General features: G+C 33.9%; 1 protein-coding gene across 1 annotated transcript in view; it reads left to right on the top strand.

Moving 5' to 3' along the window:
• The window catches only part of LOC143069397 (cleavage and polyadenylation specificity factor subunit 2-like), a 178,460-nt gene that overhangs the window by 70,492 nt on the left and 87,978 nt on the right, over nucleotides 1-19,990 (top strand). The window lies entirely within an intron of this gene.

The raw sequence follows: 19,990 nt of genomic DNA on the forward strand, positions 1-19,990 counted from the left end.
CGATTTTGAAAATTTTCATTCTTTCATTTGCGCCGATTTCATTTTTAGCTCACCTGGCCCGAAGGGCCAAGTGAGCTTTTCCCATCACTTTGCGTCCGTCATCCGTCGTCCGTCGTCGTCCGTCGTCTGTCGTCCGTCATCGTCCGTCGTCATTAACTTTTACAAAAATCTTCTCCTCTGAAACTACTGGGCCAAATTAAACCAAACTTGGCCACAATCATCATTGGGGTATATAGTTTAAAAAATGTGTGGCGTGACCCGGCCAACCAACCAAGATGGCCGCCATGGCTAAAAATAGAACATAGGGGTAAAATGCAGTTTTTGGCTTCTAACTCAAAAATCAAAGCATTTAGAGTAAATCTGACAGGGTAAAATTGTTTATCAGGTCAAGATCAATCTGCCCTGCAATTTTCAGATGAATCGGACAACCCGTTGTTGGGTTGCTGCCCCTGAATTGGTAATTTTAAGGAAATTTTGCTGTTTTTGGTTATTATCTTGAATATTATTATAGATAGAGATAAACTGTAAACAGCAATAATGTTCAGCAAAGTAAGATTAACAAATAAGTCAACATGACCGAAATTGTCATTTGACCCCTTTAGGAGTTATTGCCCTTTATAGTCAATTTTGAACCATTTTTCGTAAATCTTAGTAATCTTTTACAAAAATCTTCTTCTCTGAAACTACTGGGCCAAATTAAACCAAACTTGGCCACAATCACAATTGGGGTATCTAGTTTAAAAAATGTGTGGCGTGACCCGGCCAACCAACCTAGATGGCCGCCACAGCTAAAAATAGAACATAGGGGTAAAATTCAGTACTCAAAAACCAAAGCATTTAGAGCAAATCTGACAGTAGTAAAATTGATTATCAGGTCAAGATCTATCTGCTCTGAAATTTACAGATGAATTGGACAACCTGTTGTTGGGTTGCTGCCCCTGAATTGGTAATTTTAAGGAAATTTTGCTGTTTTTGGTTATTTATCTTGAATATTATTATAGATAGAGATAAATTGTAAACAGCAATAATGTTCAGCAAAGTAAGATTTACAAATAAGTCAACATGACTGAAATGGTCAGTTGACCCCTTTAGGAGTTATTGCCCTTTATAGTCAATTTCGAACCATTTTTCGTAAATCTTAGTAATCTATTACAAAAATCTCCTCTGAAACCACTGGACCAAATTAAACCAAACTTGGCCACAATCATCATTGGGGTATCTAGTTTAAAAAATGTGTGGCGTGACCTGGTCAACCAACCAAGATGGCCGCCACGGCTAAAAATAGAACATAGGGGTAAAATTCAGTTTTTGGCTTATAACTCAAAAACCAAAGCATTTAGAGTAAATCTGACATGTTAGTAAAATTTATTATCAGGTCAAGATCTATCTGCCCTGAAATTTTCAGATGAATAGGACGACCTGTTGTTGGGTTGCTGCCCCTGAATTGGTAATTTTAAGGAAATTTTGCTGTTTTTGGTTATTATCTTGAATATTATTATAGATAGAGATAAACTGTAAACAGCAATAATGTTCAGCAAAGTAAGATTTACAAATAAGTCAACATGACTGAAATGGTCAGTTGACCCCTTTAGGAGTTATTGCCCTTTATAGTCAATTTTGAACCATTTTTCGTAAATCTTAGTTATCTTTTACAAAAATCTGCTCCTCTGAAACTACTGGGCCAAGTTCATTATAGATAGAGATAATTGTAAGCAGCAAGAATGTTCAGTAAAGTAAGATTTACAAACACATCACCATCACCAAAACACAATTTTGTCATGAATCCATCTGCGTCCTTTGTTTAATATTCACATAGACCAAGGTGAGCGACACAGGCTCTTTAGAGCCTCTAGTTTCATTTGCGCCGATTTTATATTTGCTCCTAATTAGATTTACAGGTAAGTTAATACTTGTACATGTACTATGTACTGTACTATACTATTGGTAAAGTCTGGTTATAAATGCTGTTCATTTATGTTAATTTTGATTCATACTGTTCTGAAACTTCATAGTAACATGATAGACATATTGCACACTGAAACGAGTCGAGGAGTCAATTCTAATCATCGAGGGCCATACATATCGGATGATAAGTGTCCTGAAACACATTTTACTAATGTACCATAAAATCATGTACAGCCAGAGTCACCACGGATTCTATTGTCAAAACACAGAACGAGCATAACCATGTGGTAGATGTCCGAAAGACAGCGGGTACAGTCAATGTAAAGTCTGGAGATGTATCTTGTAGGACTTCTTCCACTACCCGTGGTGAGCAGGGGACAACAGTTATATACAAGTTATGATTGATAATTCATTAAATTTGTACAAGTGGCTAACTGAGGAGGTCTATAATGATAAATGAAAAAGAACATGACTTGGATTGAGAGTTCATTCATTGGCACTCATACCACTTCTTCTAATATCTATTCACCTGTAATTTACCTGTAAAAAAAATCGGCTCAAATGAAAAAAAAAATCGGGGGCAAATGAAATGCAGATCGGCGCAAATGCAAAACGCCGCATTACAAGCTTTATATCAGCAATTAGTATACTGATTGTTGTTAATTACTTTTATTTTTCATTATTATGTTTCCTAATTGCATTTGTAATTACTGTAGATTCATTTATTTTCCAGGGTACTAAATTTCTTGGATTGAAATATTCAATTGCAATTTCTATAGAACTAAAAAAGTAAATTAATTATTTTACTTGGGAACAAATGATTTTTTAATCCAAACTTCATTTAAGTGCACGAAGAAATTTAATTAGACTCCCACATACTAATAGAATTATACTTTAAAAGTATTTTATCATGATTTCAGAACGAAAATAAGAAATCAGATTTTCTCCTGGAATTCTCAGAGGTTTTTGATAATACTGCTATTAAAGAAAGTCTCATTTTTCATCTGTAGAGATACATACATGCCTTTTAGATTTACCCAATAATCTTCTTATCTTTAACTGCTATCTGTCAGTATTCCAAAATATGTAGAAGCAACACTAAACTCTCCAGAGACAAGTTTCCTTTTCAAGAAAATAGAATTACTGGTGAAAATCTATTCCAATCTTGTCAAACTTATAATATGATGGTGTATGTCTTCCTCTTTGTCAATATCCCAAGGGTGAGTCAAAAACTACTCGATATATGTTAAGATTAGCCTGTTAATGTTGTTTTATAAAATTGCCAGCGACATATTCAACATTTCGTATGAAATTAAATAAGAATAACTCTCAATGAGAAAACTGATATTGATTGTTTTTATTTCTACCAAGGCTTGGTTCCATAAATCATGGTGCTTGGTTCCATAAATCTTAGTTCGCATGTACTAACAGACCTGATATTGAATTATAGTCTTCTTCATCAAATATATTAAATTATTGTAATGGTTAAACAGCTGAATTTCTTTTAAGGAGACTCTTATAAAAAAAATCAAAAAAAAAAAGAATCATGTATTATTTATTGAATTCCTTTATAGGATGATAACCCCAATACAATAACATTAGATAACTATATGCAATTTATCTGCATCGCAAAGTGATATTACGACCTTACTTTACAAGGTCCCAAAGATCACTCAGTTACAATGTAGTTTGAGTCTCGTGAGGCATTCTGTAATACAGTTAGATGTACAAACACATTCAACATCAAAGGAGCCTTAGATGATATCTCTAATCAAAGCGCCATTTGGGTGACAAATTAGTACTGATTAATATCTGTTTTTCACAAGAAGACATGATTCCCTGACAAATTATGTGGCAGAAAACATGCAGCAGTGACCTTCAAGTATATGCAGTGCAATTATGAAATTAAAACTGTAGCTAAACAGTTGTTTTTTTTGCCTGACTATATGCTATATTACATTGCCCACTGTATACAATAACAAGATTTAAAAAAAAAAATACCAGAAGATACTAATTAAGGGACTTTGAAAACTCATAATATGTTTCACAGAGAAACTGATAATGCAGATAACACAGAATTTTGACATGACTCCTATGTGATTGTTGTACTGTGAAAGGACTCTTGTGTGATTGTTGTACTGTGAAAGGACTCTTGTGTGATTGTTGTACTGTGAAAGGACTCTTCTATGATTGTTGTACTGTGAAAGGACTCCTCTGTGATTGTTGTAAGGTGAAAGGACTCTTCTATGATTGTTGTACTGTGAAAGGACTCCTCTGTGATTGTTGTAAGGTGAAAGAACTCCTCTGTGATTGTTGTACTGTGAAAGGACTCTTGTGTGATTGTTGTACTGTGAAAGGACTCTTGTGTGATTGTTGTAAGGTGAAAGGACTCTTGTGTGATTGTTGTACTGTGAAAGGACTCTTCTATGATTGTTGTACTGTGAAAGGACTCCTCTGTGATTGTTGTAAGGTGAAAGAACTCCTCTGTGATTGTTGTACTGTGAAAGGACTCTTGTGTGATTGTTGTACTGTGAAAGGACTCTTGTGTGATTGTTGTAAGGTGAAAGGACTCTTGTGTGATTGTTGTACTGTGAAAGGACTCTTCTATGATTGTTGTACTGTGAAAGGACTCCTCTGTGATTGTTGTAAGGTGAAAGAACTCCTCTGTGATTGTTGTACTGTGAAAGGACTCTTGTGTGATTGTTGTACTGTGAAAGGACTCTTGTGTGATTGTTGTAAGGTGAAAGGACTCTTGTGTGATTGTTGTACTGTGAAAGGACTCTTGTGTGATTGTTGTACTGTGAAAGGACTCTTCTATGATTGTTGTACTGTGAAAGGACTCCTCTGTGATTGTTGTAAGGTGAAAGAACTCCTCTGTGATTGTTGTACTGTGAAAGGACTCTTGTGTGATTGTTGTACTGTGAAAGGACTCTTGTGTGATTGTTGTACTGTGAAAGGACTCTTGTGTGATTGTTGTACTGTGAAAGGACTCTTCTATGATTGTTGTACTGTGAAAGGACTCCTCTGTGATTGTTGTAAGGTGAAAGAACTCCTCTATGATTGTTGTACTGTGAAAGGACTCTTGTGTGATTGTTGTAAGGTGAAAGGACTCCTCTATGATTGTTGTAAGGTGAAAGGACTCTTGTGTGATTGTTGTAAGGTGAAAGGACTCCTCTATGATTGTTGTACTGTGAAAGGACTCCTCTGTGATTGTTGTAAGGTGAAAGGACTCCTCTGTGATTGTTGTACTGTGAAAGGACTCTTGTGTGATTGTTGTACTGTGAAAGGACTCTTCTATGATTGTTGTAAGGTGAAAGGACTCCTCTGTGATTGTTGTAAGGTGAAAGAACTCCTCTGTGATTGTTGTACTGTGAAAGGACTCTTGTGTGATTGTTGTACTGTGAAAGGACTCTTGTGTGATTGTTGTAAGGTGAAAGGACTCTTGTGTGATTGTTGTACTGTGAAAGGACTCTTCTATGATTGTTGTACTGTGAAAGGACTCCTCTGTGATTGTTGTAAGGTGAAAGAACTCCTCTGTGATTGTTGTACTGTGAAAGGACTCTTGTGTGATTGTTGTACTGTGAAAGGACTCTTGTGTGATTGTTGTAAGGTGAAAGGACTCTTGTGTGATTGTTGTACTGTGAAAGGACTCTTCTATGATTGTTGTACTGTGAAAGGACTCCTCTGTGATTGTTGTAAGGTGAAAGAACTCCTCTGTGATTGTTGTACTGTGAAAGGACTCTTGTGTGATTGTTGTACTGTGAAAGGACTCTTGTGTGATTGTTGTAAGGTGAAAGGACTCTTGTGTGATTGTTGTACTGTGAAAGGACTCTTGTGTGATTGTTGTACTGTGAAAGGACTCTTCTATGATTGTTGTACTGTGAAAGGACTCCTCTGTGATTGTTGTAAGGTGAAAAAACTCATCTGTGATTGTTGTACTGTGAAAGGACTCTTGTGTGATTGTTGTACTGTGAAAGGACTCTTGTGTGATTGTTGTACTGTGAAAGGACTCTTGTGTGATTGTTGTACTGTTAAAGGACTCTTCTATGATTGTTGTACTGTGAAAGGACTCCTCTGTGATTGTTGTAAGGTGAAAGAACTCCTCTGTGATTGTTGTACTGTGAAAGGACTCTTGTGTGATTGTTGTAAGGTGAAAGGACTCCTCTATGATTGTTGTAAGGTGAAAGGACTCTTGTGTGATTGTTGTAAGGTGTAAGGACTCCTCTATGATTGTTGTACTGTGAAAGGACTCCTCTGTGATTGTTGTAAGGTGAAAGGACTCCTCTGTGATTGTTGTACTGTGAAAGGACTCTTGTGTGATTGTTGTACTGTGAAAGGACTCTTCTATGATTGTTGTACTGTGAAAGGACTCCTCTGTGATTGTTGTAAGGTGAAAGAACTCCTCTGTGATTGTTGTACTGTGAAAGGACTCTTGTGTGATTGTTGTACTGTGAAAGGACTCTTGTGTGATTGTTGTAAGGTGAAAGGACTCTTGTGTGATTGTTGTACTGTGAAAGGACTCTTCTATGATTGTTGTACTGTGAAAGGACTCCTCTGTGATTGTTGTAAGGTGAAAGAACTCCTCTGTGATTGTTGTACTGTGAAAGGACTCTTGTGTGATTGTTGTACTGTGAAAGGACTCTTGTGTGATTGTTGTAAGGTGAAAGGACTCTTGTGTGATTGTTGTACTGTGAAAGGACTCTTGTGTGATTGTTGTACTGTGAAAGGACTCTTCTATGATTGTTGTACTGTGAAAGGACTCCTCTGTGATTGTTGTAAGGTGAAAGAACTCCTCTGTGATTGTTGTACTGTGAAAGGACTCTTGTGTGATTGTTGTAAGGTGAAAGGACTCTTGTGTGATTGTTGTACTGTGAAAGGACTCTTGTGTGATTGTTGTACTGTGAAAGGACTCTTCTATGATTGTTGTACTGTGAAAGGACTCCTCTGTGATTGTTGTAAGGTGAAAGAACTCCTCTGTGATTGTTGTACTGTGAAAGGACTCTTCTATGATTGTTGTAAGGTGAAAGGACTCCTCTATGATTGTTGTAAGGTGAAAGGACTCTTGTGTGATTGTTGTAAGGTGAAAGGACTCCTCTATGATTGTTGTACTGTGAAAGGACTCCTCTGTGATTGTTGTAAGGTGAAAGGACTCCTCTGTGATTGTTGTACTGTGAAAGGACTCTTGTGTGATTGTTGTACTGTGAAAGGACTCTTCTATGATTGTTGTAAGGTGAAAGGACTCCTCTATGATTGTTGTACTGTGAAAGGACTCTTCTATGATTGTTGTAAGGTGAAAGGACTCCTCTATGATTGTTGTAGTGTGAAAGGACTCCTCTATGATTGGTGTAAGGTGAAAGGACTCCTCTATGATTGTTGTAAGGTGAAAAGACTTTTGTGTGATTGTTGTAAGGTGAGAGGACTCCTCTATGATTGTTGTACTGTGAAAGGACTTTTGTGTGATTGTTTTAAGGTGAAAGGACTCTTCTATGATTGTTGTAAGGTGAAAGGACTCCTCTATGATTGTTGTAAGGTGAAAGGACTCCTCTATGATTGTTGTAAGGTGAAAGGACTCTTGTGTGATTGTTGTAAGGTGAAAGGACTCCTCTATGATTGTTGTTCTGTGAAAGGACTCTTGTGTGATTGTTGTAAGGTGAAAGGACTCTTCTATGTTTTTTCTGTGAAAGGACTCGTCTGTGATTGTTTTACTGTGAAAGGACTTGATTGTTGTATTGCGAAAGTACTTTTTTATGACTGTTGCACTGTGAAAGGACTCTTCTATTATTGTTTACTGTGAAAAGACTCTTTTAAGTTCTGTGATTGTTGTTCTATTAAAAGGGCTATTCTGGGATTCTTAAGTTTATGAAAATGATGTGCCTTTTACCACAAAAGCCAGATCAAGGTTGAATTTCAGGGGTTCGCTTTCACTATTCTTGAGTTATGTCCCTTTATAACATTATATGCTAGCAGAGGTATCATCTGTATTCCATGAAAACATTCTCAATTTATTGTTTCTAGCATCTTACAGTAGCCTGAGCCTTCTTAACTGACCTAATTATACAAACACTGTTGGTATGCTAATATAATTTTTAAGTTTTTAGTAATTTAGGAAGTTCCAATTGCTTTAGATGATTTTGTGCTAAAAGCTTTTTGCTTCATATCTGATTTGCGGTGAACTTGTAATGTGATTTGTCATCTCAAAGAGGTCAAAATGTATATTAAAAATAGGATTCTCAATATAGCCACACATTATCTTCTTTGAGATCAAAGGTATTTAGGTTTCCAATTAAGATTATGATTTCGCAGGTGAAGCTAACCAAGTTCAGTTTGTCAGAGTGGTATTGGCTTTTGGGCAATTTAGAAAACCACAAACATTCTCACTTAATGATCAGTCTTAGAATAGGTGGTAAAACAATCATGACATTTTAATCAATTATAAACACTTTACAGTAAAGAAAAACTGATTTTACTTGTAATAGAGACATATTGGTAATTGCTATGTTCAGATTGCTTAGAAGGTTATACCAATAGAAAAGGGGATTATTTTTATGTGGAATTGGATACTCTTATTCAGTAGGGCAATCACTGAAATTTTCTGAGGTATATAACAGTTAATACATAAGCATTTTTGGGGTTGAACAGAAAAATGCCATATTGTAGATTGAATGGAAAAACTATTTGTTGCAACATTTATTTCAATAAATCACATCGATTTTCATATTTGTATATTGTAAAAGTACTTCTTTCAAAATCGTGAATTCCTGCAAAAAAAAAAGACCCAATCCTGACTATTCCAAACAGTACTGTCACTCCTCTTGTTGCTGTTTCGCTGTCTAGTCTGTGTTTCTAAAGCTGTTATTAAACAATTCAGGCAATCCTGACTTCAGAGGTCAATAAAGTCCAGACAAATTAAGAATACTATAAAATTTGCAAGAAATCAGTTTTAAGTAATACCCTCAGACATATATTTCGTACATTCTGGCCTCTTGACATTTATGACTATGCATCTTAAAGCAAAGAGCATTACAAAACATTAGAAAGCACTCATCACTTTGGACATATATTTGATACATTCAAAACCTCTTGATATTTATGGCTATGCATCTTAAAGCAAAGAGGGATACAAAACATTAGAAGCTATCTGATCGTGAGATTGTATATTACGTGAAAAAAACATTGTTATGTAATAAAATTAAATGATATACGATTTTCAGATTAAATGATTACCCTAGCAGGAGGAATAACTATAACATTTTGTTGTTTAATAAGATAAAATGATGCATCATGGGGCAAGATATTGTACTTATTACATAACAATGATTTATAAGGTCTAGTATGATTATAAATTGTAAAAGAAACCAGGAAAATGCCGTTATGCAATATATTAAGACCTTATGGATCATGTACAAACAAGGGAAAATTGCCAGGGAGAAGTTTTTCCGAGAAGCCATTATGTAATGGATTAGCGCCTTTAAGGGATGATGTGTAAACATTGGAAAAACTGATTATTACATATTTCATGTGCAAACTGTTGCAGATTGTGCAAGAAAAAAAACATGCACTTTGAAAATTACATAAATATTTGATATTTAATTAGATTAATATTTAATATTTGGTTAATTTTCAAATTAAAGAGTGATAATAATATTTACATTGCCTGTCACAAATTGTCAATCTGTTTTCTGATGTACAGACAATTTCATGTGCAAACTTTGCAGATTGTGCAAGAGAAAAAAAACGAGTGCACTTCAACAGAATTAACATTTAATGATATCAATATTTAATATTTTGTTAATTTTCAAATTAAACGTTATAATAATGTTTACATATATGCCATTGCCTGTCAATTTGTTGTCAATTTACAGACAATTAATTCTGTGGACAGATTCAGGTCACACTGTGTGATTTAATATGTAACTGGTTGTATTTGAAGAGCAGGATTGCTGTGTCATTTATATTCACTATTAATTTACCAAACATCTTTTAATGCATGTATACTGAAAATCATCTTATAGCCATGTTACATTTCCAAATGTTACTTTCCTCTATTAATGTTTTGACATCAACCAAACAAAAAAAAGAACACAGATAAAATAAATAATCTGTACCACTGACACCAAAATCTGAAACAGAAGAATACTATGATACAAATTTTGGAATTCACAGATTTACCGGTAATATTATTACAAGATGACAGCATTCCAAAAAAAGTAAGACCATCATGGGTCAGATGTATTGTAAACTTGCTGTTGTATTTTCATGTTTTTAATCCTTGTTCTTGTCTACGCCTGTGATCATCTGTTTGTAGTCCCATTACCCCATTAATATCAAAGCTTTGCTGTTTCTATTTGTAAGTAGGAGTTGCTAGTTGATCTATTCAGTTATATAAAAAAGAAGGTATGTGGTATGATTGACAATGAGACAACTATCCACAAATGACCAAAATGACACAGACATTAACAACTGTAGGTCACCATACGGTCTTCAACAATGAGCAAAGCCCATACCACATAGTCAGCTATAAAAGGCCCCGATAAGACAATGTAAAACAATTCAAACGAGAAAACTAACGGCCTTATTTATGTAAAAAAATGAACGAAAAACAAATATGTAACACATAAACAAACAACAACCACTGAATTTATATCTAGTTTTGAGGAAATTCCAGTAATATGATTATATCCTGATAAAGGAATGAGAAATATCAACACTTGGACAACATAATTTATATCCATCACTAGCTGTTAGCTAGTAGTTCTTTTAATTTTTGTCGAGCCTGCAACTTTTGTTGCAGAAAGCTCGACATAGGGATAGTGATCAGGCGGCGGCGGCGGTGTTAGCTAACTTCTTAAAAGCTTTATATTTTAGAAGGTGGAAGACCTGGATGCTTCATACTTTGTATATAGATGCCTCATGTTACGAAGTTTCCGTCAGTCACATGTCCAATGTCCTTGACCTCATTTTCATGGTCCAGTGACCACTTGAAAAAAAAGTTCAGATTTTTTGTAATGTTGAATTCTCTCTTATTATAAGTAATAGGATAACTATATTTGATATGTGCGTACCTTGAAAGGTCCTCATGTCTGTCAGACAGTTTTCACTTGACCTCGACCTCATTTCATGGATCAGTGAACAAGGTTAAGTTTTGGTGGTCAAGTCCATATCTCAGATACTACAAGCAATAGGGCTAGTATATTCGGTGTATTGAAGGACTGTAAGGTGTACATGTCCAACTGGCAGGTGTCATCTGACCTTGACTTCATTTTCATGGTTCAGTGGTTATAGTTAAATTTTTGTGTTTTGGTCTGTTTTTCTCATACTATATGCAATAAATAGGTTTACTATATTTGTTGTATGGAATGATTGTAAGGTGTACCTATCTAGCGGGCAGATGTCATGTGACCTTGACCTCATTTTCATGGTTCAGTGGTCAAAGTTAAGTTTTTGAGTTTTGGTCTTTTTATCTAATACTATATGCCATAGGTCATCTATATTTGGTGTATGGAAATATTTTATGATCTTTATGTCAGTCGCGCAGGTTTTATTTGACCATGACCTCATTTTCACGGTTCATTGCACAGTGTTAAGTTTTTGTGTTTTGGTCTATTTTTCTTAAACTATAAGTAATAGGTCAACTATATATGTTGTATAGAAGCATTGTTAGCTGTACATGTCTGCCTGGCATGGTTCATCTGACCTTGACCTCATTTTCAAGGTTCATTGGTCTTTGTTTAGTTATCTTGGACTTGGTTAATGTTAAGTTTATGTGACAGTTGTATTAAAGCTTAGCTTTATACTTAGGACTATCAACATAATATCAATGATTAGTATAGAAGGCGAGACATTTCAGCGTGTTCACTCTTGTTATAGATAGAATTGAAAAAAAGTAACTGATATATAGCATTGTGAATTTAACCTTTTATAGTAAAGATAGGCGAGAATTAAAACACTTTTTTTGTGTAAGCTCTAGTTTCTATCCTATCCTACTTTTTGTTGTAATTGTACCCAAAAGACTATTAACACAGTTTTTTTGACAGGATCACACCCACATTGAAGCATTTTTATGCAATAGCGTAGTCGTTTTGCATATTTCTGAAGACCTTGGGGATGAATACTATTAGGAAACAATTCACTCCTTCTCTTTAAGGGAATTAAAAGATGACATAAGCCATCATGGTTCATCGTGCCGTTACAATGTTTTTTTCTTTTACTAACATGTCTATTATGAGATCATGATGGAGTATTTGCCTTGAAGAAAATGTCAATCTGGATTTGCTAATGGGGTTGTTGTATAACAAAGTAACATGGATGCTTGTTATCCCATTTGGTCTGGCCTTGTGTCATTTCGTGGACATATATTGTTAATTAAATTGGATGATAATGTAATTGTCTGACTCAAGGTCTTCCTCTAACAAATGTAAACAAGTCGTTTTCTTGAAATTTGAAATTAAATTAATTAAAATCGTTCTTTTTTTTGGGCAAACACAAAAAAATAATACGTATGAGACATTGATTACGTACTTTATTTGCTAATCACGAAGGGTCATTATACAGACCTAACAGTTAAACATGCTTTAGTGAATTTTAATGTTTTTTACAACATTAAAATTCAATAAAGCATGCTTTTCTGCTTTGTTACAAGGTCAAGACAAAGTTAGAGCCTAGATTCCTTCTTGAGAAGAAGCTTCTTCAAAGTCCAAACAAAGTTGTTTTATATGTAATAAAATAAGTTTACTTTGTGAAATGCTTAAACTGTCTTAACACATTTTGTCAATGCTGTTGTTTAATGTAATATACTGAGTGGCTGAACATATGATCTTGGTATTCAGTTGATAGTGCTCTAACTTAGAGTGCATTTGTTTCTAACCTGAAATTTTGTCATCGATGACTATCGTTCAGTAAACATTAAGCTGCTAGAAACAAATACATCTATGGACCCCACGTAGTCATACAGAAATAGATTACACTCACGCACTGTAAAGAAACAGGTGGAAATAAATAACCAGGACTTTACGAAAACAACACATGCTTGTAATTATTTAAATGACAGATGCAGAAACAAATTTATCATTTACACGTCTCAACGATAAACGATCAACGACTACGCGACTATTTTGCGCGTACATCGTTTATGTGAATGATGTCAATGTTGACCAAAAAATGTAAGAAACAAATGGATTAAACGACTACGCGCGTAATCGTTTACATAGTTTAGGCTAGAAACAAATGCGCTCTTAAAGAAACATGTCTTTCTGTTCATGTTTATGCTATAAAATACCAGTATTCTACCTTGTTCATGTTGAGTGATGTACCATTTAGCTGAATGAATTGTATTGTTATTATTTCTGTTATATCTAGATTGATTGATTAAACATTTTGTTGTGCAATATTTTGTGGTAACAAACCTGGCCTGATCAAATTACAGACTTTGAAATTGGTATTTGCTGTTTCTCGGCTATAGTATGAGCATGCAACATTAAGAAGCAAGAGCAGACTTAAGCTTAGAGTCAGAAGAAAGGGTCGGGTTATGGTGAAAATAGAAGACTGTTATACCTTGTGAACTTTCACATTAAAATTCTGGCTCAGGCTGTTGGTCTTGTGCAAAGCAGGGTTAATATTCATATTAAATTAACATTTTCTTGTTCTGAATATGTCTTTAATTTGCCACTGGACATAAAAAAGCCATTTATCATCATCATCATAACAGATGGGCCAGGAAAATGACCCCTGTAACTGGTTTAAACTTTCCATTACCATGTTTACATTTAGGATGCCTTATTTACTAGTGATTGATACTTCCATAGTAGACTTGACCTCTGTGAGCACATTCTGTCCATGTTTATGTAATTATAAAAAAAAGATAGATCTGCACTATCTGTAGATATTAGCAGAGATTTGTTGATGAAGTGTCAGATAGAAATGTTTTACATGTTTTTATATCCTGTTTTCCGACTGGGTGGTAATGTAAGCAACAAGCATGTGTTATTGAATTGTTTTTTTCTGCCGAGACCAACTTTGCCAGTGTATGATTGTCATGCTTCTAACTTTTTCATGTTTTTTCAAACTTATCTCAATATTTATTTTGTATGATCTTGTTACTCAATGAATGATATTAATAATTAAGAAATTGATATTTATTTTACTTCTGCTCTGTAAACAGAAGATCCTAATAATTTTATTGAAACTTGTTTGTATTTGTTGTGTTGGTTCTCACAACAGTAAAGTGCATAAGCTGTTGTTGTTCAAAGGGCAAGATAAAACATGTTGTTTCCAGATTCATACAATTCTCCTTCTGTTGTAATAAAGTTTGTAAAAAAAGTTTCTGACCACTCAAGATGAGAGTTAAATTTTAGATTTCAACCTTAAACTAAGGAAACTTTTTAGGTATCTTGTTTTATGACATTATTTTACTTTAAATTCCTGCTCAGAAGTGAGTTGTGAGCTGTTGTTGTTGTTTTTTATGCCCCACCTACGATAGTAGAGGGGCATTATGTTTTCTAGTCTGTGGCTCCGTTCGTTCGTTCGTCCGTCCGTCCATTCGTTTGTTCATTCGTCCTGCTTCAGGTTAAAGTTTTTGGTCAAGGTAGTTTTTGATGAAGCTGAAGTCCAATCAACTTATAACTTGGTACACTTGTTGCTTATGATATGATCTTTCTAATTTTAAAGCCAAATTATACTTTTGACCCCAATTTTACGGTCCATTGGACATAGAAAATGAAAGAGGGAGTTTCAGGTTAAAGTTTTTGGTCAAGGTAGTTTTTGATGAAGCTGGAGTCCAATCAACTTATAACTTGGTACACTTGTTGCTTATGATATGATGTTTCTAATTTTATAGCCAAATTATACTTTTGACCCCAATTTTACGGTCCATTGGACATAGAAAATGAAAGAGGGAGTTTCAGGTTAAAGTTTTTGGTCAAGGTAGTTTTTGATGAAGCTGAAGTCCAATCAACTTATAACTTAGTACACTTGTTGCTTATGATATGATCTTTCTAATTTTAAAGCCAAATTATACTTTTGACCCCAATTTCACGGTCCATTGAACATAGAAAATGAAAGTGGGAGTTTCAGGTTAAAGTTTTTGGTCAAGGTAGTTTTTGATGAAGCTGAAGTCCAATCAACTTGAAACTTAGTACACTTGTTGCTTATGCTATGATCTTTCTAATTTTAAAGCCAAATTATACTTTTGACCCAAATTTTACGGTCCATTGGACATAGAAAATGAAAGAGGGAGTTTCAGGTTAAAGTTTTTGGTCAAGGTAGTTTTTGATGAAGCTGAAGTCCAATCAACTTATAACTTGGTACACTTGTTGCTTATGATATGATCTCTCTAATTTTAAAGCCAAATTAGACTTTTGACCCCAATTTCACGGTCCACTTAACATAGAAAATGAAAGTGGAAGTTTCAGGTTAAAGTTTTTGGTCAAGGTAGTTTTTGATGAAATTGAAGTCAAATCAACTTGAAACTTAGTACACATGTTCCCTATAGTATAATCCTTCTAATTTTAATGCCAAATTAGATTTTTACCCTATTTCACAGTCCATGGAACATGGAATATGATTGAGTGGGGCATCCGTGTACTTTGGACACATTCTTGTTTTGTTTTTTTTTTCATTTCTGCTTCACATTATATTTTGACATATATAAGAATTGTAGGATATAGGTTAATAAGACATTGACCCAACAACATGATTAAATTACAGCATTCAATCATGTTTTTAATAGATAGTATTGTGTTAAAATTGTTCTGAACGAGTGTTGACATATTTAACTGAAATGTGACAGAACGGATTCTTTGAAATTCATATCAAATTAAAAAAATAACTACTGTATTGGAAGCAGCACAAAGTCATTAAGTTGGAATTTAACCTTTCAAAAGGAATTGGCAAAGTACAGTGATGCCAGTAATACTATATATAATATTTTTTGCAACTACCAAACCTATTGAAAAGGGCAACATTTGTAACATATATCTTTATCTCTCCCTTTCAAAATATTACTTAAATGTTCAAAATAAAACATTAGAAATATCTCAAAAACTCCTTCATTCACATAATCTCCCTGAGACAAAGTTACAGGATTTTACAATTTGCTTCCATAGTATGTTGGTGTCTCTCTCTACATTTTATCTATAATTGCTGTTTGGTTTCAGACAGTTTGGCATATTTCTTTAAATGATAAATGAGACATTCCTTGTGAAGATCTGTCCATCACTGGGTTAATTGGCTGGCTTATAATAAAGATATCCTGACCTGGAGGTTATTGATTGACTAATAAGTCTACTGGGTGCTGATTGACACCTAGTGTGTGTTGATGTATAATGTTTTAAAATAGCTTGTAAGATTTGAGTTGATAATGAGACTGGGTTATTGTTATGGTTATACATAAAGACTGTCCACAGGCACTTGTTTCTATCCATTGGAAGAACCACTATCAACGTATATTTACGAGTAAATATACGTTGATAGTGGTTCTTCCAATGGATAGAAACAAGTGCCTGTGAGACTGTCACTGATATTTTGAAAAGAAATGTTTTCTATTGTTTCCTTAATTTTCTATCATAGTTAAATGAGAATGTTCAACAGTTTATGGAACTTACTTTTTTTCTACAAACAACATCATCAAGGAAAAATTTGGTTTGAATAATGTTAGATATATATTTATTTAGTTGATTTAAGGAATGGATCTTTAAAATATAGGTACCAGTAACCATGTTCATCTCTTGGGTCATGTTATCATTGTTTTAATGCAGCCTCAATTTTCAAATCAACAAGAACATTTCTTTTTTAACTTTTTTTGTGGTGTGTGTGTGTGGAGGGGGGATGTTATATTGACTTGTTTGAAATATATCCCATTTAGGTTGTCATTCATCATCTGCTGCCTCTTCTAGAAGGGTCAACTATATTGCAATCAACTTGTCCATAAGTTACGTTTGTGGGACTCTGTCAATCCTTTCCTCAACAGAGTAAAAATCTGGTTCAACTTGTAGTCTATCATGTTATTGTGGTCACATCAAATAGAAGTATGTGGAGCAGGATCTGCTTGCCTTTTTGTAGCATATGAATTTACACCTGTTTTTTGGTAGATTTGATGTTGCTCAGTCTGTATTTTGACCGTTTATCGCTTTTTGCCACCACAGTGTCAATTTGTTTTTTTACAACAAATGAGTTTGACCATCCTGTTAGTTTGTTTTGTACTTTTGTATATATCAATTCAAGACATTGTTAGAACATTGTCTAGTCTGGTACATTTACTTTTACGATAAAGTGAAGAAATTAATACAATTTATCTCCTAAAGTCTGTATGTATTACATAACAAGAACCCATAATGCTCTAGAATAATTTTACCCAATAAATAATTAATGGCTTTTCTCTGCATAATTTGATCAACATTTGAAATTAGTGAGAAAATAAAGAAATGGATGTTAGAGTAAGGTTGGGTGTTCATAGTGTTAGCTGCAATAATTGCTAATTATTTTTTGTTATCCCAAGTGTCAAATAGATTATGGATCTGAAGGTGGCATGTTCCAAGTTAAAATTTCTGTCCTTTCCAATTGATCATATTCCAGTTGCAGTCAAATTTCCAAGCATTGTATCCCAGATGATTTCTATTACAGGACTTCTAAACCTAATGTATTGTTAATTTGTTTTCCTCCTGAACATGCATGAAATATTTGCCACTGGACATAAAGCAACCAAGAAATTAATCAATCTATAATTAAAAGCAACAGTAATTTACTGATGTTCATTATAATCTATTATAGACGTCGATTAAGAAGTTACAAATATAGATAAAAACTAAAACTTAGGTAATGCATTGTAAATGTTTTAACTTTATTACATCTGAAGGCGCTGTTTGAAAATACTAAAAAGAACACTGTGAGACTTCAGAGACTGCGCGCTGAGTCAAACAAGATCAATATTCATAAATCAGAATTAGATACTTTCCTGCAAAGCATGCAGTGAACGTGCAGGATTTAAGCTAATTAACTGTGCCACCAATCACATTTATTAAATTTCGAGTGACATTTTTTAGCATGAGAAGGAGGAAATTAAATGATATCTTTATTAACTCTGCAGTATTTTACAACTCATTAATTCAATCATTTTCTCCAATGTATCTAATTTATTTAATTGACTAATATTTAAATAGGGATAAAAAATAACAATAACTTCTATATTTGTTGGTTTTTGTTGAGCTTGAGTGGAACAATTGACAGTATACCATTATGATATTGTATTGTAACTCCTCTTCAAATAATAAAAAATCATTGCCGTATGGAGAGTTATTTTACACAAGTGGGGAAAGTAATTTTACTAATTGATAAAAAATTATTATTGTTTCCTTCAAAATTGACATGTTCTTTATGATTAAGTGCGGAAAAATAAATATAATGGGCATATTACTATAATATGTCCCGTTGTTTGTAAATTAGTGCGATGTAAGGGCAATAAAAATCATTGTATCGTTAGTAACTTCTTAATTATCCTAAATTAATGTTTGTTTGGATTCTTTCATATTGATAATGTCTTTTTTTAATAAATTTCCAGCGCTTAAATGAGATTACAGTATTCCAGTAATAAAATGATATTATACTCATCAAAGGTTCTTTAAGCAGTCATTATGGGGCTTACTGTGATCCTATTATGAAAGTTGGTAATTTGTAAGGTTAACTTGGTCTGATGTAATATAACTATTGTTTACAAGCAGGTTCTTTGTCTGAACGAGTTGAATGACATATATCTCCAGTGATTTGATTCTAGTGACGGTGACCTAGTCGACATATACCTACAATGCTTTGATTTTAGTCAACCAGTAGCCGTTTTATGTTTATATATTGTTATGTTTGTGTCTGTTGATGAATTTAGTAATGAAATATATTTGCTACTTTGCTTAAGACTCGATAATGATATGAAAGACAATAACAATCAAAACCAAGGAGTAAACAAAGACTCAAAAAACCAAAGGACAGTAACATCAACAGTTATGAATAATAGTTATGTTCTAATTCGTTTCACTTAAACAAACATAAAATATTTATCAAATAAATAACTGGAACTCTCACATGGACCATAAGCAATGTTTATGTCATAAACAAGAAGCAACGTGTGATGGTGTCACTTGCAGAGACAAGTGGCAGGCTTTAATATATAGAAGGATTTATACAACTAATAAAATCCCAACAATTTTACATTGTTAATGTTTACAACTATAAAGTTCACTCAAATTAGCCATCAATTAACACCAACTAACATGGTAACCATTCTCTTCACTGGACAGTGTAAGGAAATAGAAATCTACAAAGAAAAGCACATGACATTAATTACTTTTGTACCATGATTAAATATAAACATATATTTAATTAGCTGTAAAAAAGCCTGTCACACTTTGTACTGCAATGACTTCGATTGCCAAAAACTAATTCTAATTCACTTATATTAACAAAACCTAACCCAAAAACTTGACAAACTGTTGACAACTACATCCTCAACTTTTATTATCATAAACAACCCCAATGTCACCAGCTGATGATAACACCTTTCATGTATCGAACTCTCTGTATAACTTTGATAAATGAATATAAGAAACAACACAAACTCCACTAAAAACTGGGAGTGAAATCAGGTGCTCCGGAAGGGTAAGCATTTCCTGCACTGTATACGGCACCCGTCGTGTTATTTCTTTGTTCAATTCGGTAAGGATGGAAGGTTATTATGACTGAGAAAGAATATCAGATATGATTTCTGACATATTTTTGTCATAATGGCCAATGAGCTCATGATGACGACCGCAAAATTTCTCGAGTGATGACCTTAATTTGATTGATTCATAGCCCTGTCTTAGCTACTTTTGAGAAAGCATTATTCCTCGTTCAACAAAATCAACGTACTTTGAGCTAGCTCTAGAGAAACGTATTAATTGAGACACATATACTCCATATGCTGGTGCCGCTGGGATGTTGCTACACAGAAATGGAAAGTCGACTATAGGAAAATTAAAATCATCACGTTTGTCATAAATTTTGGTATTCAACCTATTATCAGTAGTCATTTCAAGAAAAAAGGTCTAAATATAAAGCAGATTTA

This window comes from Mytilus galloprovincialis, chromosome 3 (assembly GCF_965363235.1).
Source record: "Mytilus galloprovincialis chromosome 3, xbMytGall1.hap1.1, whole genome shotgun sequence".
Taxonomy (NCBI): Eukaryota; Metazoa; Mollusca; class Bivalvia; order Mytilida; family Mytilidae; genus Mytilus; species Mytilus galloprovincialis.